The 20,774-nt window shown below is 41.2% G+C and overlaps 1 protein-coding gene across 2 annotated transcripts in view; it reads right to left on the bottom strand.

Moving 5' to 3' along the window:
• LOC145348869 (ETS-related transcription factor Elf-1-like) overlaps positions 1-20,774 on the bottom strand; it is a 153,318-nt gene that overhangs the window by 129,731 nt on the left and 2,813 nt on the right. Inside the window, exon 1 of one of the 2 annotated variants that reach the window (XM_080196889.1) lies at positions 15,300-15,314. The exons of the other annotated variant lie outside the window; for it this stretch is intronic. The gene's annotated coding sequence lies outside the window, so the exon portion shown is untranslated. Of the gene's footprint in view, positions 1-15,299; positions 15,315-20,774 lie in introns of those variants that run through there. 2 annotated transcript variants of the gene reach the window in all.

Raw genomic sequence — 20,774 nt, 5'->3', positions numbered from 1 at the left:
TTCTCTGCACTGCACAGAGTGCAACTGAAAGTAAAACAGCAGCCTGTGCAAACGCCCTAAACATCACCATCAAATCACGTGGTCAGCTCAAACCATGCAACCCTTTTAAATATGTAACACCCTCCTCATTTACTTCTGTGGTCATGACAACAAATTACTGCAGTGTTATATATAGGATCAACAATAATCCAGACAGTGTAACACATCATTTATCATTATACACAATTAAGTAGTAAGTTGATCAGGACGACATCTATTTCTCTTTAGTTGTCCATTATATTCTAGAATTTGGCTGTCTTTGACCCTCGAAGTAAGATTTGGAACTTCAGTAGACACTTCTTATGTTGGAAGTGATTCTATATCATTCTCAGTGTCTTATAATGCTCCAGTGAAGTGATTTGTGATGTTTTATTACTTTAAGGCACTATCTAAATTTAAATTGTTCTTTTGCTTCTAACAATTTCATAGGTTGTATAAAAAAAACTTAGATGTTTTCTCTTTACATCTAAATGCAAAAAATTTACTGTGCACTTCTACAATCTACCAAACTGGTGACAGAAGAATAGCAGAACAAGGTGGAAGTGTTAGCTTATAGTGTTTCCAAAATGGAGGGACTGTTTTACATTTGATTTATGAAAACACACAAAACTGTTGTAATAAAATGACACAGATCTGGTTAGTTTATCAGAATCATTCAGTTCAGATTTTGCAACTTAAATTTCAAGAATCATTTCTATGATCAGAGATGTGAGCAAACAACTCAACAGGTGAACCTATCAGAATTGCAAAACACTTTTCCGTATTTACAAAACATAATGATTTGCACTATAAAGCAACTTTTACAAGGAAAAACATCCCAAGGAACTTCCCAGGGATAGTGTGTGTGAATATGTGTGGGGCAGTTCAAAACACTAAGCTTATCAATGGCACAGTAGCACGGTGCTTAGCACTGCTGCTTTATAGCTTCAGGGTCCTGGGTTCAATTCCTGGCTTGGGTCATTGTCTGTCTGGAGTTTGTACATTCTCCTTGGGGGTGCTCCAGTGTCCTCCCATAGTCCAAAGATATGTGGGTTAGGTTGATTGACCATGTTAAAAATTGCCCTTTAGAGTCCTATGATGTGTAGGCTAGAGGGATTAGTGGGTAAAAATATGGGGGTAGGACCTGGGTGGGTGTGGTTGGTGCAGACTCAATGGGCCAAACGGCCTCTTTTTGCACTGTAAGTTTTCTATGATTCTATGAACTCTGGTGCAATGTACCACTGGAAAATTCATTATAAGTTCCCATTCCCAACTCTGTCACCAATTCAAAAAATCTTTATTACCCATCTCCAAAATGTTTTCTCACAAACAACAAAAAAAAAATGCATTCAAAAGGTAATGATTAAAAACACATTTTTTCCTCCCGAGTTTTCTTGCAGCAGAGACAAAGCAACAACATCTCACTGGTACGTTAGTCCATTAAGGTTTTAAAATGTTCCAAACAGTTTCACAAGAGCAAAATTTGACATCAAGTGCATGAAGGAGATGCTAGGACAGAGGTGTAGATTTTAAGGAGTGTCTTAAAAGGTTGAGCGAGAGGTAGAAATCAGAAGCTTAGGAAGGGAATTCAAAATCTTAGGGTTTATGCACTTGCAGGAAATTTGCCTTTAAATCATGGAGACTTTACTCAATCCTGAAAAGTTAACAACCTTGGAGGAAAGATGGCCAAGAGCTTGGAGTTTTGTTTCAATGAGGCTTTTGAAGTTAGGCATGTTGCAGAAGGTAGAGAGAGATAGAGTACACAATTTCCAGAGTTTGGGTGAAGATTGCATTAGCCAATGATAGTAAAAGGATTGCATGTGTGAAGGGAACAGAGACAAAGAACAGGAAATTATATAAAGCTGCAGGGAATGGATCAAACAATAGGGTAAGATGGATGACTGCTCGCAATGAAACAAGCTCCTTAACTTAATTCTGATAATAGATATGTGAAGAGCCATTTTGGAAAAGCTCAATGCAGCAGCATATCTTTTACTGCATTGGCAATCTGCAGGTACCAACCACAGGTATGATGTCATGTTTTTGTGGAGGAACTCAGACAACTTGAGGACCAAGTACAGCAGTAATACTCCTTTATATAATGTAACTTAAAACCAAGTCCTTTTCATCCACTGCCACACCAAGATTCTGTAACTTAAGAGCATGATGAGACTTGATGGACAAGCTGCTGCCATTCTTGACAACTGGCAGCAAGTTCCTCTCAACCATCAATGTCAATGCTACTGCACTGCAAGGAGACCTTCAGAGTGTCTTTCAAGAATTCCTTTGTCCTCCCGTGAACGTTGATAATTTGAGGGTTGAGATCTGGTACAGGATCTGGTACGGGTGATGGTTTTCAGCCATCCAGACAGACAGTGTCCAGTCCATCAAGGTGATTTTGTAGCAGTTTTACCCAAATGCTTATGGAACTGGTTTCAAGAAAGACATCAGCATTTGTTTAACTGTCCTCCTATTGAGTCTGGAGGACTCAGTATAAGCTTTGCTGAGGAAATTTTCCTCACGCTGTTATAGATTGCTGACACAGTCCAGGAATATTGTGACAACTGCCCTGTACATGAAGACTTATGTTGACTTGCAGAGATTTCTTTTGTCAAATATTCACTACCATAGTTTGTGGGCAGAGCCAGCACAGCTGATCCAATGTTAAATCTCCTTGTAAATCAGGCTATTTAACTCCAAGAGCCAGCTCCACCATTCAATAGATCCGCCTACGCCACATATCCCCTCATCTTTGGTTAACAAAAAGGTCTATCAATCTGAGTTTTAATTTTAAAAATTTATCAAGAACCAGCTACAGTTTGTAGAAGAGAGAAGCAATATGCCATTGTTTGGGCCATAAGTGTTTCCTATTTTAGTTTCTGAAAGGTTTGGTTCCAGTGTTTAGACTATGCCACATATTCCTTGAATCCCAACCAGTGTAAATAGTTTCTCTCAAACTACCTGATCAAATCCCCTTGATATATTGAAATCTTTGAAGAAAAAAACTGTTCACTGTAGTTGAGATGTGGTTTAACTGTAACTGAGAGCTGAAGCATGATTGCAAGGTCCTTTTACAGTGGTACCCTGAATATAAAAGAGCAGTATATAAAAAGACCAATATTTCATTAGCTTTTTAAATTTTATGTGCTGGACATGACATTTTAATGTATCTACTTACCCAAGTGTCCAAATCTCTTTAGACTTCCACCGTTGCTAGAGTTCATCATTTAGAAAACACCCTGTTTCATCCCTTTTAGACCTAAGCATTACATTTGCCTACACTAAAATCAATTTACCACCTCTTCATCCATTCGTTTAACCTACAGTATCTCATTGTAATTTTATGTTGCCAAGTACACTGCATATAATATCAAGTTCCAAAGTCCACCCCCTCATCCTCACCACAGAACCTGAGCAATGAGTAAGAAAGGATTGATCAAAACAGGGTAAAGTACAGTGGGACTCCATGCCCAGGACTGCTTTCTTTATCATAAAAGCCTGTGAAGGAGAGTAATAAAAAACCCTCATTTTAAATTTACTATAATAAGTAGACTAGATTAAGATAAAGATTACAGGGTGCCATATAGATTAATGATTCACCACGTGCCTAACACAATATGCAAATGCATTGTCTGTATAACTACAAGTATTATGAAATTAAACTGTATTCATAATGTTTTGCAGTAAGTCTGGCTATGTTTAGCCAATGGGCAATCTATGCAGCATGACGGGACTGTGGTAGGCAGATCAAATTCTTTTGAGACAATAGAGCATAGAGGGAGCAGTTCACCTTATCAGCTGGAGTCAGGTAGCTGCAAATTAATCAGGGCTTTAGAATGTATGGAAATGCATTAGCTCATGGTTTACGAGGTTGGTATGGTTGCTTGTGCTGATAATGGGACCGGACATAGGCAAGGGAATTGACTTCCCTTACCAATTAAAATTTGCAGGTCTTAGTAATATCCTTGAAGCAACCAACTTTATGTAGCTGGGTTTCCAAGTAACAAGGGAATAACTTACAGATGCAATAGACTAATGAGTTCTTAATTCTGACAGCTAGAGCATTATTGGCTAAGATAATAATGTGTAATATTGTAACTGGATCCCTTAGTTTGGGTGACTGGCAGGAAACTGAAGTGTTCAGAAGGGTATAACAATCTCATACTTGTACTATTATGCAAGAAAGGTTAGCCAGTACTTGCTGACTTTCATTTCACTCTAGCGTTGTCTTTCATGGTCGCTGTATTAGTTGAGTTCAGCTGAGTACAAGATGCCCCAGAGGGATACCCTGGAAAACTCTTCTTACAGCCGGTTTAGGAATCTGAAAAATATTCAGATATGGATTTATTTGCCAAAGTCCTAATAGCAGAACATGCAGAGGAAGATCCAGCGTCTGGAGTATCTCAATGGCTGCCCTGGTGGACAAAGGGTAAAGCAGAACAAAACTTCCAATCATATCAGTTACCTGACCATTGGATGAAGCTTCCTTCTATCAAGATAGATGTGGAAGCTGGCATGCAATAGTTTATCCATCATAAAAGATGCAAAACAATCCTTCTTTCCGAGCACATCTCCCAAGCTCTTCAGCCACCAGCATTTGAGATCCAAAGACAACAAAATAAAGAGGAAAAGCAATCGCAATGAAAAGAACATGCCGTGACCTGAACTGATAGCACACAATTAAATCTCACATGACACTAAATATTCTATAGCCCATTTACTCTGCAGTTTCCAAATTGCCCCAGCCATCTTAGAACTCATTCTCACTAGTGATGGATAGCCAACAATTTATCTATCTTTGGTGCCGATAATGTATCACCTATCTTTGTGCCATTGGCATATTTGCACATGCAGTTTATCATTCCATCATTTAACTCATTGAGGACTAAAGAATAGTTGAGGTCCTAAGACAGATGAATTACAGGATATCATGATGACATCCAGTGAACTTGAAAACCTGCCCAGAACCAAATCATGGTTTAGAATGTCTGATGTTGATGATAAGAGATTGAAGTAGACAATCTTTTTAAACAAGCCTCATTGGGTGTATGCACCAAAGATCATCCACATTTCCAGAGCAAGATTAACATGGAGATCCATGGCTGCCAATGCATTTTGAGGGCATGATACCTGAAGAAAAAGGTCGCTTTATCCAAGTCCTCAATTTCCTGCTGCTCAGCAAATTCTCAATCAGGTCAATAATTTACCTTCTATTCCAAGAGCTCCAACTTTAGCTAACAGTCACTTATGAGGTGTTTTAATCAAATGCCTTCTGGAGGTCCATATAAATAGTAGTATGCATAGACATACTTTAGTCACTTCTTCAAATTATTTGATCACGTTCATGAGGCATCATCTACACTTTGCAGATCCATGCTGGCTCCTTCCGATCAGCTTTACAAATAATTCATAAAATATGGGCCTTGCTGGCACATCCAGTATTTATCAGTGAGGCTGTGTTGAGCTGCTACAATGTATGTGCTATAGGTGGATTCACAGTGTTGTTAGGGAAGGAGTTTGACCCACCAACAGTGAAAGAGCAATGAGAGATTCCCCAGTAAATGTGGACGTGACTTGCAGGTGGTGGTGTTACCAAGCATTTGCTTCAATCATCTTGTTGTTCATTATAAATTTCAGCAATTTTCACATCAACAGGTTTTAGGTTAACTGATTCATAATGCTCTGGGTTTCCTCTGTAACCTGTGTTAAATGGAGTGATATGCGCAAATGGTTCCTGAATCAAGAGAACTTTGGAAGATTATAGTCAAGCAATGTTCTCACCTACTTTCTTTAAAGCCCTTGGGTGGAAATCATCTTGTGCTAGATATTTGTTTCTCTTCTTTTAAATAATTGCAGCAACTTTGCAGATTACTGTCCCTGATTCAGTATTAGTTTCCTTGTGATGTCCTGGCATGGTTGACCTATTTCTGTACTGTAAATACTGATGCAAATAATTATTAAGTATGTTCACTATTTCTGTATTTTCAATGACAGTTATCATCATCGTCGGTTCTGAAGGGCCTCATGTACTCCTGACCCCTATTTAAATAATTGTATGTTTTGTTGCATTGATTTTAATACTTCTTGAAAGTTTATTTTTATACCCCATATTTTGTATCCCTTAATATCTTATCATCCTTGCTGTTCTTTGTATTCTTCTCCGTTATCAGGACACTTTTTTTTGCAACTGTTTTATGTTTTTCTTTTAGCTTTAAATTGGCTGTTACTTCTTAAGCTGTGAATCATTGGCTTTTTTGGCAACTCTCGTCTCTTAGGGGTATAATTTGATTCTGTATTATAAAACACATCTCACTGATCTTTTACCCAAGAACAAATTTGCCTGGCTTACTGAGGACAGGCTCTATGTCTTTGAAGTCAGCCTTAATTCAACCTAGAATCTTATTAGTTGGTCAGTATTTCTCTCCTTCAAATGCTCCATTGAACTCAGTCATATTATGAGCATTATTACATAACTGTTCACACGCTATTAGGTTTTAAAATGAATCTGGCTCATTTTTCATTAGCATATCTAAAATGGTCTTCCCCTTCTTGGTTCTTGGAAATATTGCTTTTGGAAACAATCCCATTCACACAAGAAATTCATTAACTTTCATATAGAATTGGATTAGCAGATTAGAAAACGGATAGGAAATATACAGTAAGTGGCAGAACCCTTCAGGGTATTGATAGGCAAAGGGATCTGGGTGTACAGGTAAGCAGATTACTGAAAGTGGCAATGCAGGTGGAGCAGGTAGTCAAGAAGGCACATGGCATGCTTGCCTTCATCGGCCGGGGTACTGAATTTTAAAAATTGGCAAGTCATTTTCCAGCTTTATAGAGCCTGAGTTAGACCGCACTTGGAATATAGTATTCAATTCTGGTCGCCACATACCAGAAAGATGAGGAGGCTTTGGAGATGGTGCAGAAAAGATTTACCAGGATGTTGCCAGGTATGGAGGGCATTAGCTGTGAGGAGAGGTTGGAGAAACGTGGTTTGTTCTCACAAGAACGATGGAGGTTGAGGGGCGACCTGATAGACATCTACAAGATTATGAGAGGCATGGACACAGTGGATAGTCAGAAGCTTTTTCCCCCAGGGTATAAGAGTCAATTACTAGGGGGCACAAGTTTAAGGTGCAAGGGGCAAGGTTTAAAGGAGATGTATGGGTCAGACTTTTGTTTTATATATATATATATATATATATATATATATATATACACCTGGAACTCATTGCTGGGGGAGGTAGCAGAAGCAGATACGTAGTGAGTTTTAAGGAGCGTCTTGACAAATACGTGAATAGGGTGGGAATAGAGGGATATGGTCCCCGGAAGGGTAGGGGGTTTTAGTTCAGTCGGGCAACATGGTCGGTGCAGGCTCGGAGGGCCGATTCCTGTGCTGTAATTTTTTTTGTTCTTTGATGCCTTTAACCCTCCAATTTAAAACACTCTGCCTTTTCTGCATTCTTTATGAATTTCTACATTTACTCACTCCGTCACTTCATAGCTGCCATCATGGAGACTATATACAGCTCCCATTGTCATTTTAAAACTATTTGCTTAATTCTGCATTAGATGGGAGATGGTGGCATAACGGTAATGTCACTGGAATAGTAATTCAGATGCCCGGTTCAGATCCCACCACAACAGTTGATGAAATTTAAAAACAAAAATCTGGATTTAAAATCTAGCCTCAGTTATATCATCGTAGAAACCCTTCATCTGGTTCACTAATGTCCTTTAGGAAAAGAAATCTGCCATCCTTTCCTGGTCTGGTCTACATGTGGCTCCAGATCCACCACAATGTGATCCGCTCTTAACTGCCCGTTTGAAATGACCTAGCAAGTTATTCAGTCAATGCAATTAGGGATGAGCAGCAAATCCTTGCCCATGGTGCTCCATCCCATGAAGAAAATAAAACCTCCACTGCCTGCTTATATCTCATTTCATGCTTCAAGATTGGAATGATTTTCTTCTTAATTACAACAATTACTACTCTTCCCTATTATTTTCTCTAACTTTCTTGTAGAACAGGTCAACAACAAGAACAGCTACAACTTGTACTTAAATAGATGCTTGAACGTATTAATGAAATCCAAAGACATTTTACAGCAGCAATGTCAAATAAATGTTGAGAATGAGCCACATAAAAAAAAAGAGGTACTAGGACAGGTGACAAAAGTCTAGGTTTTAAGAAGGGTCTTAAAAGGGACAAAGAAAGGTAAACAAGTGAAGGGGTTTAGGCGAGAATTCCTGAACAAAGGGGTTTGACGGGTGAAGGCACAACCCATTGGTGCTGGAGAAATTAAAATTGAGATGGTCAAGAGGCCTGAACTGGAGGAGCACAGTTTTCTTGGAGACTTCTTGGGCTAAAGGAGATTACAGGCATAAGGAGGGATTCAAAACAAGGATGAGAATTTTAAGTTTAAGATGTGGCTTAACCATGAACCAAATGTGGGTCAGTAAGAACAGAGGTGAAGTGTGAAAAGGACTTGAGGTGAGGAAGGCCTGAATTGACAGAAGGTAGATGTGGCAGCTCTTTGGAAAAGTTTAGAAATAACAAAGATATGGATGCGGATTTCTGTGGTATAATTGTAAGCAGGGACAGAGTGAGTTGCTGTTACACAGGTCCCAATAGGTGGTCTTAGTGGTACTGTGGATAAGTGGCTAGGTGTCAAATTTTGTCTAATAGTGTTCCTATGAAATGCCCTGCAATGTCTTTACATTAAAGGTGTTCTATAAATGTTGTGAATCTAAAGCATAGAAATTCAGGACTAAGAACAAAATACAGAAAAAACCTACAATTATGTAGCATCTTTCATGATCTCAGAATGTCTGACAAATTACTTTTGAAGTGTCATCATTTGTAATGTAGGTATAAGTACCATTCAACAGCATCCTACTGTTTAGTATGTTGTTTTATAGTATATGTTGTTGTATCAAAGAAGTCTGAATCAAATACCCTAAACTAGAAGTCTGCATATTTAAATCAGTGCTCCTCCTGCTGCTGGCTGCAGTGAAGGCAGGAAAATCCAATTATTTTACACCATGACTGGGCTAATACTTCAGTACACGCTACCGTTAGGTACTGATCGAAGTTACTCATTTTAAATGCAAAATAACCAAGACTTATGACAATCTCTTCCTTGGGACAGTGCCTTGATAACTTTTTGATGACGTGCCAGAGCAGCCTGCGGATACAAACTCCACAATAACTGACAGAAACAGACACCCTATTTTCCTTTTGTGTAAAAAACATTGCTGGACAGGCTCAGTGCAAAGGTCACCTGCGTATTTGAATATCCTGTTTGAGGTCAAGCCGTCAGTAGGATTGACCACATTGTGGACACGGTTAGGAGCAAAATGCTGGTCCAAAACTTTTGTCATTAAGAGGCCAGCAGTGTGCAAACAGAATGGAGGAAGTGTACAACTTCACTTTTCAACAAAGATTAGGAATGGTAGATTTAGGTTATGGAATAAATGATCCAGAGGTCTCAATTAATGATCCAGAGATACAAATTCAAATCCCACCATGACAACTTTAAAGTTTATTTATTAGTCACAAGTAAGGCTTACATTAACACTGCAATTAAATTACTGTGAAATTCCTCTAGTCGCCACACTCTGGCGTGTGTTCGAGACTCTGCACATAACCAGCATGTCTTTCGGACTGTGGAAGGAAACTGGAGTGCCCGGAGGAAACCCACACAGACCCAGGGGTGGGGTGGGGAAACATGCAAACTCCGCACAGACAGTGACCCAAGGTGGGAATTGAACCCAGGACCCTGGTGCTGTGAGACAGCAGTGCTAACCACTGTGTTGCTGTGTCACTCCCATGCTGCCCGCTGGGGAATTTAAATTCAATTCATCAAATCAGGAGTAGAAAACTGGCATCAGTAATGCTGACTATGCAGTTATCAGATAGTCATAAAAATCCATCTTGTTTGCTAATGCACTCTAGGAGAGGAGAGTCTGCTACCCTTACTCAGTTTGGCCTAGATGTGGTTTCAGAACCAGTAGATAGTGGTCAATTGTCCATTGATGTTGGTTAGCAAGATATCAGTTATTAATTTGGTTCACCACACCTTCAGTGACAATTATGGATGGACAATAAAAGCTACATTTATCAATATCCATAACTAGAGTAAAAAAAAGTATTACCATAGCAACATAATAACATTAACACATTGCATTTCCCCCTGAAGGATCCAATTTAAGGATAACATACACCATACATTGATTCCTTTTGTCAAAGGCACAATGTCATCACAACAGTTATCAAATCAAATTGCAATCCTTTTTTTGTATTTTTACAGTTAATTCAATTGCCTAATACTTGTCACTTGCTTTAAAGACATGGCAATTTGAACACAAAGGCTTCATTTATCATCTCCTGCTTCCAGAAGAACGCAAGTGCCGTGAACATATTTATAGGGATATAAATTTTAAGTAAACAGCTATCAATTATTATTATTATTATAATTAAAAAAAGCAGAAAATGCTAGAAACTCTGTGGGTCAGGAAGCACCTTTGAAATGAGGAACAAGATTACTGTTTCATGTTGATGAACTTTCATCAGAATTGGAAAAAGTTTGAAACAGAAATTAATAAATTTAACCTGCAACTTCATCAATGCAATCCCATGACAATCGGAATAATGTAGCATGTGTTTGGGGGAAAAACAGTGACTTCTTCTCTTCAATACATTATTTGTTATTCTACCACATCAGGGCAGATGTGAAACAAGCTCATTGTTTCTATTCAGCAACAGTCAAGCTATTAGTCAAGGTGGCACAGCAGTTGGCACTGCTACCTCTGTAAGAAGTCTCTCAACACCAGGTTAAAGTCCAACAACTTTATTTGGTAGCAAGTCCACTAGCTTTTGGAGCACTGCTCCTTTGTCAGGTAGTCATTCACCTGAGAAAGCAGCAGCGCTCTGAAAGCTAGTGGCGTTTGCTACCAAATAAACCTGTTGGACTTTAACCTGTTGTTGAGAGACTTCTTACTGTTTTTACCCCAGTCCAATGCTGGCATCTCCACTTCGTGACTGCTGTCTCTGTGCCAAGGATCTGGGTTCAATTCCAGCCTTGGCTGACTGTCTGCATGTGGAGTTTGAACATTCTCCTGTGTCTGCATGGGTTTTTCCAAGTGCTCTGATTTTGTTCCACAGTCCAAAGATGTGCAAATTAGATGGATTGGCCATGCTAATTTATTCCTTAGTGTCCAAAGATGTTCAGATTAGGTGGATTAGCAGGGTGAATACATGGGGTTATGGGGCTAGCATTTGGGTGGGATATTCTTTGAGGGTCGATACCAACTCAATGGGCCAAATGGCCTGTTTCTGCACTGTAGAGATTCTACTCTAAGTTTAATCAAGTACAGAGGGAGAGAAAAATGGGAGGAGAGGAAAGGGCAACAAGAAGGCCTATGATCAGTGGGAAGACAAATGAGTTTGAATGGCAAAAGGGATGACAGTGCAAAGCAAAAAGGGGACAACAGCTGAACAAGAAACAAGAGGATGTGTCTAGAGGAGGGTGGAATGGCAATAGCAGAAACATTATCAACAGATGTCATCCGAAAAACCAGAAGCAGAAGTTATGACCCGAAATTGTTGCACAGATTGTTGAATCTGGACAGCTGTTAAGTGGCTACGTTGAGCTCCAATAGTAGAGGAGGCTGAGGGCAGAAAGGTTAGAGCATTAGTGTGAAGAATTACAATGACAGCTCACTGGAAGCTCAAGGCCATACTTGCAGTCTGATAACAGGTGATTTGCAAAGCAAAACAATCACCCAATCTGCCTGTAGTCTTGCCAGTGTAGAGCAGAATGCATTGTGAGCAGTGGATACACATACCAAATTGAAAGAAATGCAATAAATTGCTGCTTCATCTGGGAGGACTGATTGCGGCTGGGACAGTGGGAAGTGAAGAGGTTTAAACAAGACTTACATTGGGAAGAAGCCCTGAGGTGAGAGGCTGTGATTGAATGTGATCAGGGTGCTGCAGAGGGAACAGTCCTTTTAAAGTGCTGAAGGGGAATGATGAAAACAAGAGATGTTTTTGTTGTGGCATCATGCTGGAGATGGCATAAGTGGTGAAGTCTGTTCAGTGTGGATACTGATTGGGTGGAAGGTGAGGACAAGGGAGACAATTTTGTTGTTCTGGAAGGGAAGGGATGACATGAAAGTAAAAGTGCGAGAAATATGATACACTCAGTTAAAAGCCCTGCCAATTATAGTTCGACGCAACTGAATTCTCAGTTCAGCATAAAGGAAGACACATTAGAAGCGCTGCTAAGACGGAATCATCAGCACAGGAGAGGAAAAACTGGGAGAATGAATAGAGGAGGGTTGAGAGAAAAAGTAGGTAGCAGTGGCTTATTGCAGATATTAGTTGATAACTTATGGAGACAGAGAAGCTGAGCATCAGAAGAGTAGAAGATGGACTGAATGAGAAGTGCGAAATATAGAAAAAGGAAGCAAAGTTGATTAAATTTTGCATTTCTGGGGGAGACCAGGAAGCAGCTCTGATACAATCACTAATATATTGGAAAGGGAAATAAGGAAGAAAACCCAAGTATAATTGTAACAAAGAATGTTTCACATATCCTATAAAAGATAGGATGGATAGCTGGAAACCATACGGGTTCTAACAGCAACATTTTTTACTTGGAAGAAGTGAACGGACTGAAAACAGAGAGGTTGTTCAGTGCAAAAATAAGTTTAGCCAGGCAAAGCAGTATGGTTGTAGATGGGGACTGGTTGAACCTCTGTCCAAGAAAGGAACAAAGAGTCCTTAGTCAATGCTGGTGGGGCTGAGGGATTGGGCATCCATAGCAAAACGGAAATGGTGAAGGCTCGGAAACATGAAACTGTTCAAGTAACGGGGCTTTTCAGAAGAGTCACAGATGCAGGCAAGGCAAGGCTGAAAAAAAATAAAACCAAGACATGGCTTTAATTATACGGGGTAGAACAGGCAGCAGAAAAATCTTGTTTGTGGATCCTGGGAAGGAAGTAAAGTAGATTGTGCAGGGTTTGGGAACTATAAGGTTGGAGGCCACACAGAGGAGGTCTCAAGAGATGAGATTAGTGATGGTCTGGGGAATGATAGTTTGATGGTTAGTGGTGGCACTATGGTTCGGGGGAGGGAGGATCAGCCATCAGATGTTCTCATTCAGCTTTCAATAATTAGAGGTGAGTTCATCAAGCAAAAACAAGATTGCTTCTGTCAACATGTTTACTGATAATATTAGGGTTGGATCTGAGACAACTGAGTTTAAAGCTTATTAATTAGTGTCACAATAGGCTTACATTAACAGCAATGAAGTTACTATGAAGCAAATTCAGAGGGAGGTAGATTAGAGTTATAAATCAATACCCACTTGGTAAAGCAGCCTCAAGGCAATAGCAATCATAAATATGATGACTTTCATGTTCAGTTTGAAGGCGAGAAGTCAAAGTGTTTTAAACTTAAAATAAAAGAAGAATAAACAAGAATATAAAGACAGAGTTGGCTACAGTGGACTTGGAAACTGGATTAAAGAGTGGGCAATAGAGATGATGAGGCAGACTTTAAAGGAGGTATTTAGTAACTGTCAGTAAAGATTTAGGCCCATGAAAAGGAAAGGTTCTTTGAGAAGGATGTATTATCCATGGCAAAATAAGGAAGTTAAAGGGGAAAAAAAAAGCACTGTACAATTCTGCAAAGGTTACTGGTAGGTCAGAAAATTGGGGAGATTTTAAGGACTAGCAAAGAATGATAAAGGGAGAAATTCGACTCAAAGATAAAAAATTTGATTCAACAGCATTTAAAAAGGAAAGCAACTAGTAAAGTGAGTGTTGGTTCACTGGAGGGCGAATTTAGGGAATTAATAATGAAAAAAACAAGGAATAACACAAGCATTCATGAAGTATTTTGTGTCATCTTCGCTTTAAAAACACTTAAAAACAAAACTTCCAAAACATACTTGAAAATCAGAGAGGTAGATAGTTGAAACAATAACCATTAACAGGTACTATTAGACCTAAAGGCTGACAAGCCACAGGACTTGACAGCTTGTATTCTGTGGTCTTTAATAAGTGGCTGCAGAAATAATAAGGTATTGGTTATCATCCTTAGATTCAGGAAGGGTCCTTGTGGATTGCAAAATAGCAATTCAAGAACAAGGTTTTTTTTAAAAAATATGTGGGCAGCGCTGGCTGGGGCAGCATTTATTGCCCATCCCCAATTGCCTTTGAAGGGGCAGTTAAGAGTTAACCACATTTCTGGAGTCACATATAGGTCAGACCAGGTGGATGGGTTTCTATGACGATCAATGACCATCTCCATAATTGACACTAGATTTTAAATCCAGGCTTTTTTTTAGTAATTGAATTTAAATCCCGCCAAAATTTTTAAAGCATGGCAGATTTCCTTCCCAACAACACATTAATGAACCAGCTGGGTTTTTTTTATGACAATGGTTTCATGATCATTAAACTTGTAATTCCAGATTTTTATTGAATTTAAGTTTCACCAACTGCTGTGATGGGATTCAAACCTGGGTCCCCAGAGCACTTCCCTGGATTACTAGTCCAGTTACAATACCACTACATCATTGCCTCCCCTAACCTTCATAGGGAGGATGTCAGGCAAATGTTTCCTCTTACTGGGAAGGCTAGAACGTGGGGATAGAATTTACAAACAAGAGATATCCCTCTTAATTTAGAAATGAGGAGGATTGTTTCTGAGGGTCATTGGTATGTCAAACTCTCTCCCCCAGACAGCAGTTGAGACTGAGTTACTGAATATGGTCAAGACTCAACTGGATAGATAAGGGAGTGTTATGGGGGCAGACGGGAAAGTGCAGTTGAGACCACAACCAGATCCACTATGATCTTATTGAATCGTGGAATACGCTCAGTTGGCCAAATGGCCATGCCTGTTCAACTCTTGTTTTCCTACGAGTGAGGGGAACAGAGAATTTGAGATGGCCGATGTCACATCATTTGTTCCATGTAAGAAGATTAGAGAGGGTAAGGTGCTGGAGGGAGGGTCCAAGTGGAACTAGAATTTTGAAAGATAGAAAAGTGGTCCTGCTGTGTAGGATAGATTCTCTTCCATTTCTTTGCTCGAGTGTAAGTATTGCTGAAAAGGAAATGTCAAAACTTTTTATGTTGCATTCATCAGGCCATTTGCAAGAATATCGAATGCAAAGGGAACAGCAGTGTATACTCCATGTGAAGACAATGCTGATTGATGGGCAAGTGAACTCTGATTGGTAGAGATGTTGTCATGGAGAATGTACCTGTTAATTGATAACTGCCAAGCTTTGTTTAAATGCAAACCAAGCAGGTTGATTCTGATTGGTCAAGACATTGCCCTGGAGAATGAACCAGAGAATGGCTGTCACCTATTTTGTTCAGTTGAATCAGGCACAATGTGCATACAATGTGCGTGCGAGTGTGCCACACTGAGCCCGATCACTGAGCTTTAAATTATAGAATCTACAGTGCAGGAGGCAGCCGCTTGGTCCATTGAGTCTGCACTGACAACAATCCCACTTAGGTCCTTCTCCCTTAACCCCACGTTTACCCTCCTAATCCCCTTGACACTAAGGGTCAATTTAGCATGACCAATCAACCTAATCCACACATCTTTGGACTGTGGGAGGAAACTCACACAGACACGGGAGAACGTGCAAACTCCACACAGACAGTGACCTGAGGCTGGAATTGAACCCAGGTCCCTGGCGCTATGAGACAGGAGTGCTAAAAAACAAGGCCACTGTGCTGCCCAAAATGGTTGTCAGTGTAATCCTTAGCACTCTCAATTTGTTTAGTAAGCACTGTCCTTTTGCGGAATCACATCTAATGTTGGACACTGAGTTTTGCAGGCAAGGGCTGGTTGACTATAGTCTGTACTTGCCTGTTGCGAACAGCTGAAGGGACTTGCCGATTGATATGATCCGCCAGACTTTAAGCCATACTGCCTACATATGTGGAGATAATAAACATTACTCACGTGTCTTTTTCCTGTTAAGCTGTGAACACAATGCATGTAGCTACAGCATACAAGTAGTATGAGATAGTTGGCCTCACCAGTTTTTCCATTTTTTTGAGATAACTCACATTTCCAGGGTAATCAGAGATAGACGGGACACTTTTCAGGACTGAAAGTACCTGCTTTAGGCCCATTCGTGAGCATGTGCAATATGCAGCAAGCAATGAACTGTTCAGGTTAGCTGTTACTTCACAGGATGGCTCCACTGCATCCTATTCCAGCATCATGCTTGCATGGTGAGCAAATAGCTTGGGCCCTATTTATGAGTTTGCCAATAAGGCAAGACCTGAAAACTTTTTGGGTTTCACACCCAAACAACTGTGTGAAATGTGATTCTGCTGTGAGGCAGTCCCTGATGAACAATTGTAATCACAGAACCTCCGAAGGGTTCATACTCACATAAGAACATAAGAACATAAGAACATAAGAACATAAGAACATAAGAACATAAGAACATAAGAACATAAGAACATAAGAACATAAGAAATAGGGGCAGGAGTAGGCCATCTAGCCCTTCGAGCCTGCCCCGCCATTCAATAAGATCATGGCTGATCTGTTGTGGCTCAGTTCCACTTTCCCGCCCTCTCCCCATAACCCTTAATCCCCTCTCTTATCAAAAACCCATCAACCCGCTTCTTAAAAATATTTAGCGAGGCAGCCTCCACCACCTCAACGGGCAGAGAATTCCAGAGATTCACCACCCTTTGAGTGAAGAAGTTCCTCCTCAACTCCGTTCTAAACCGCCTCCCCTTTATCTTGAGGCTGTGCCCCCTAGTCCTACTGTCTTTTCTGAGCGGGAAGAGTCTCTCCACCTCTATCCTATCCATCCCATTCATCATCTTATACGTCTCAATGAGATCTCCCCTGATTCTTCTAAACTCTAACGAGTACAAGCCTAGTTTATTCAGCCTCTCCTCATAGCTCAACCCCCTCAACTCCGGTATCAGCCTAGTAAACCTCCTGTGCACTCCCTCCAAGGCCAAAATATCCTTGTGTAAGTACGGTGATCAAAACTGCACACAGTACTCCAGCTGTGGCCTCACCAATGCCCTATACAGCCGCAGCAAGACCTCCCTACTTTTATATTCAATCCCCCTCGCTATGAAGGCCAGCATCCCATTAGCCTTCCTGATCACCTGCTGCACCTGCAGGCTGGGTTTTTGCAACTCATGCACAAGGACCCCGAGGTCCCTCTGCACCGTCGCCTGCTGCAGTTTTTCGCCACGTAAGTAATAATCCTTCCTACCATTATTCCTACCAAAGTGGACCACCTCGCACTTGCCAACATTAAACTCCATTTGCCAGTTCCTGGCCCATTCGCCCAGCCTATCTAGATCCTTCTGCAGACTCTCCATACCCTCCGCACAATTTGCTGTTCCACCAATCTTGGTGTTATCAGCAAATTTCGACACCCTACACTCGGTTCCCTCCTCCAGATCATCTATATAAATGGTAAATAGCTGAGGCCCCAGCACCGACCCCTGGGGCACTCCACTAGTCACCAACCGCCAATCCGAATAGCACCCATTAACCCCAACTCTCTGCCTCCTATTTGACAACCAATCCTCTATCCACGCTAACACCCTACCCCCAACTCCATGCCCCCTTACCTTCTGCAATAACCTCTTGTGAGGTACCTTGTCAAACGCCTTCTGAAAATCAAGAAAGACCACATCCACCGGCTCTCCTCTATCCACCGCCCTAGACACATCCTCATAGAACTCCAATAAATTTGTCAGACACGACTTCCCCTTAACGAAACTGTGCTGCGTCTGCTCTAGCAAGCAATTCCCCTCAAGATGCCTCGCTATTTCCTCCTTGATGACGGATTCTAACATTTTACCTACAATAGACGTTAAACTAACCGGCCTATAATTCCCCGCCTTTTGCCTGGCACCCTTCTTAAACAACAGCGTAACATTAGCCGTTTTCCAATCTTCCGGCACTTCCCCGGAATCCAGCGACGTTTGGAAAATAACCACCAAGGCATCCACTATCACCTCCGCCATTTCTTTCAGAACCCTCGGATGCATTCCATCCGGTCCTGGGGACTTGTCCACAATCAGCCCCTCCAGTCTGTCGAGCACCGCCTCTCTAGTAACAATAACGTCATTGAGACCCTCCAGTCCTACCACCTTTCCATCTCTAACACCCGGCAAATTATTCACATCCTCCTCCGTGAAGACCGAAACAAAAAAGTTATTCAAGACCTCAGCCATTTCCCCATCCCCTACCACTAAGTCCCCCCTCTCATCCTCTAAGGGTCCAACGTTCACCCTAGCCAGCCTCTTCCTTTTTATATATTTATAAAAACTCTTGCTATCCTTTTTTATATTAAGCGCTAGCCCAGCTTCATAGTTTCTCCTACCCTTCTTTATCAACTTCTTTGTCAATCTTTGTTGACATTTAAACCTCTCCCAATCCTCTTCTTGCCCACTACTCTTAGCTACTCTAAATTCCTCCGCTTTTAATTTAACACTTTCCTTCACCTCCTTCGTTATCCACGGCTTATTACCTCTCCTCCTACGGTCCTTTTTAACCATCGGAATAAATTTCTGCTGAGCACCAAGAAAGATCTCCTTAAAGATCCTCCACTGCTCCTCAGCAGACCTACCTTCCAACGCGCTCCCCCAGTCAACATTTGCCAATTCTTCTGTCATCCTACCGTACTCCCCTCTGTTCAAACAAAGGACGCGTGTCCGGGAACCCACTTTCTCCTCCTCCATCTGCACCAGAAACTCCACCATACAATGATCACTCTCCCCAAGAGGATCCTTCATCGCAAGGTCCCTAATTCTACCCGCCTCATTACACAACACCAGATCCAAGATAGCTCGCTCCACCCAAATGTTTTTAAAGAAAATACGCAAACCAAAGGGGAAAAAGGTTAGCTGTGAAGTGCTACAGTTTTTAAAAACAATATTTCTGCATTAATTTTGATATGTAGATATTTGTAGAAAATCTATAAGGTTTATGTGATTTGAAAATATTATTGTTCAGCAATGTCCGAGTTCTCTTGATGGATCAGTATAAAAATGCAATGAAGTGCGTGGAGTTGTTCTCAGACAGAGTAGGCTCCAGTTTCAATCTCTAATCTATCGAGTGCATTTTTCAGTAGCCAGAGACCATTTTGCTCCTCTGTTTGCTCTTTGAAAGTTATCTAAATTAGTCTCATTCCCCAGCTTTTCCATCAGCAATTTTTCCTTTTCACAAATATATTCACTGTTCTTTTGAAAATTGCCACTGAATCGGTTTCCATCATCTTTTCAGGTGGAGCATCGAGTGCATTGCAAACCACTACTTAAAAAAAACTCCTCAGCTCCCCATTAGGTTAATGGTTATGGGTACGTAGGAACACACAGAGACCTTGTTCCGTCATTCAATAAGATCATGGTTGATCTGATTGTGGTTTGGATTCCACATTTACCATCTACCCCTCATAACCATTGATTCCCTTTCTTAACAAAGATCTATCTCCGCTTTAAAAATATTCAGTGACCTGCTTTGACTGCATTTTGGGGCAGAGAGTTCCAACGTCACAACACAAGAAAAAAGTCTCCTAATTTCTATCCTAAAAGGGTGACCCCTAATTTTAAAGCAGTGCCCTCAGAGTTCTGCTCTCACCCACAAGAGGAAATATCTTCTCAACATCCATATGGGATATGGCTAAGGTCTTGAATAACTTTTTTGTTTCTGTCTTCACGGAGGAGGACGTGAATAATTTGCCGGGTGTTAGCGATGGAAAGGTGGTAGGACTGGAGGGTCTTAATGACATTACTGTTACTAGACAGGTGGTGCGCGACAGACTGGAGGGGCTGATTGTGGACAAGTCCCCAGGACCGGATGGAATGCATCCGAGGGTTCTGAAAGAAATGGCGGAGGTGATAGTGGATGCCTTGGTGGTTATTTTCCAGACGTCGCTGGATTCCGGGGAAGTGCCGGAGGATTGGAAAACGGCTAATGTTACGCCGTTGTTTAAGAAGGGTGCCAGGCAAAAGGCGGGGAATTACAGGCCGGTTAGTTTAACGTCTGTGGTAGGTAAAATGTTAGAATCCGTCATTAAGGAGGAAATTGCGAGGCATCTTGAAGGGAATTGCTTGATAGGGCAGACGCAACACGGTTTCATTAAAGGGAAGTCGTGTCTGACAAATTTACTGGAGTTCTATGAGGATGTGTCTAGGGCGGTGGATAGAGGAGAGCCGGTGGATGTGGTCTTTCTGGATTTTCAGAAGGCGTTTGATAAGGTACCTCACAAGAGGTTACTGCAGAAGGTCAGAGGACATGGAGTTGGGGGTAGGGTGTTAGCGTGGATAGAGGATTGGTTGTCAAATAGGAGGCAGAGAGTGGGGGTCAATGGGTGCTATTCGGATTGGCGGATGGTGACTAGTGGGGTGCCCCAGGGGTCGGTGCTGGGGCCTCAGCTATTTACCATTTATATAGATGATCTGGAGGAGGGAACCGAGTGTAGGGTGTCGAAATTTGCTGATGACACCAAGATTGGGGGAAAGGCAAATTGTGCGGAGGGTGTGGAGAGTCTGCAGAAGGATCTAGATAGGCTGGGCGAATGGGCCAGGAAATGGCAAATGGAATTTAATGTTGGCAAGTGTGAGGTGGTCCACTTTGGTAGGAAGAATGGTAGGAAGGACTATTACTTACGTGGCGAAAAACTGCAGCAGGCGACGGTGCAGAGGGACCTCGGGGTCCTTGTGCATGAGTCGCA

Source organism: Carcharhinus amblyrhynchos, chromosome 10 (assembly GCF_965287045.1).
Source record: "Carcharhinus amblyrhynchos chromosome 10, sCarAmb.v2.hapA, whole genome shotgun sequence".
In the NCBI taxonomy this organism is placed as follows: Eukaryota; Metazoa; Chordata; class Chondrichthyes; order Carcharhiniformes; family Carcharhinidae; genus Carcharhinus; species Carcharhinus amblyrhynchos.
This window is presented reverse-complemented; position numbering and strand designations above follow the sequence as displayed.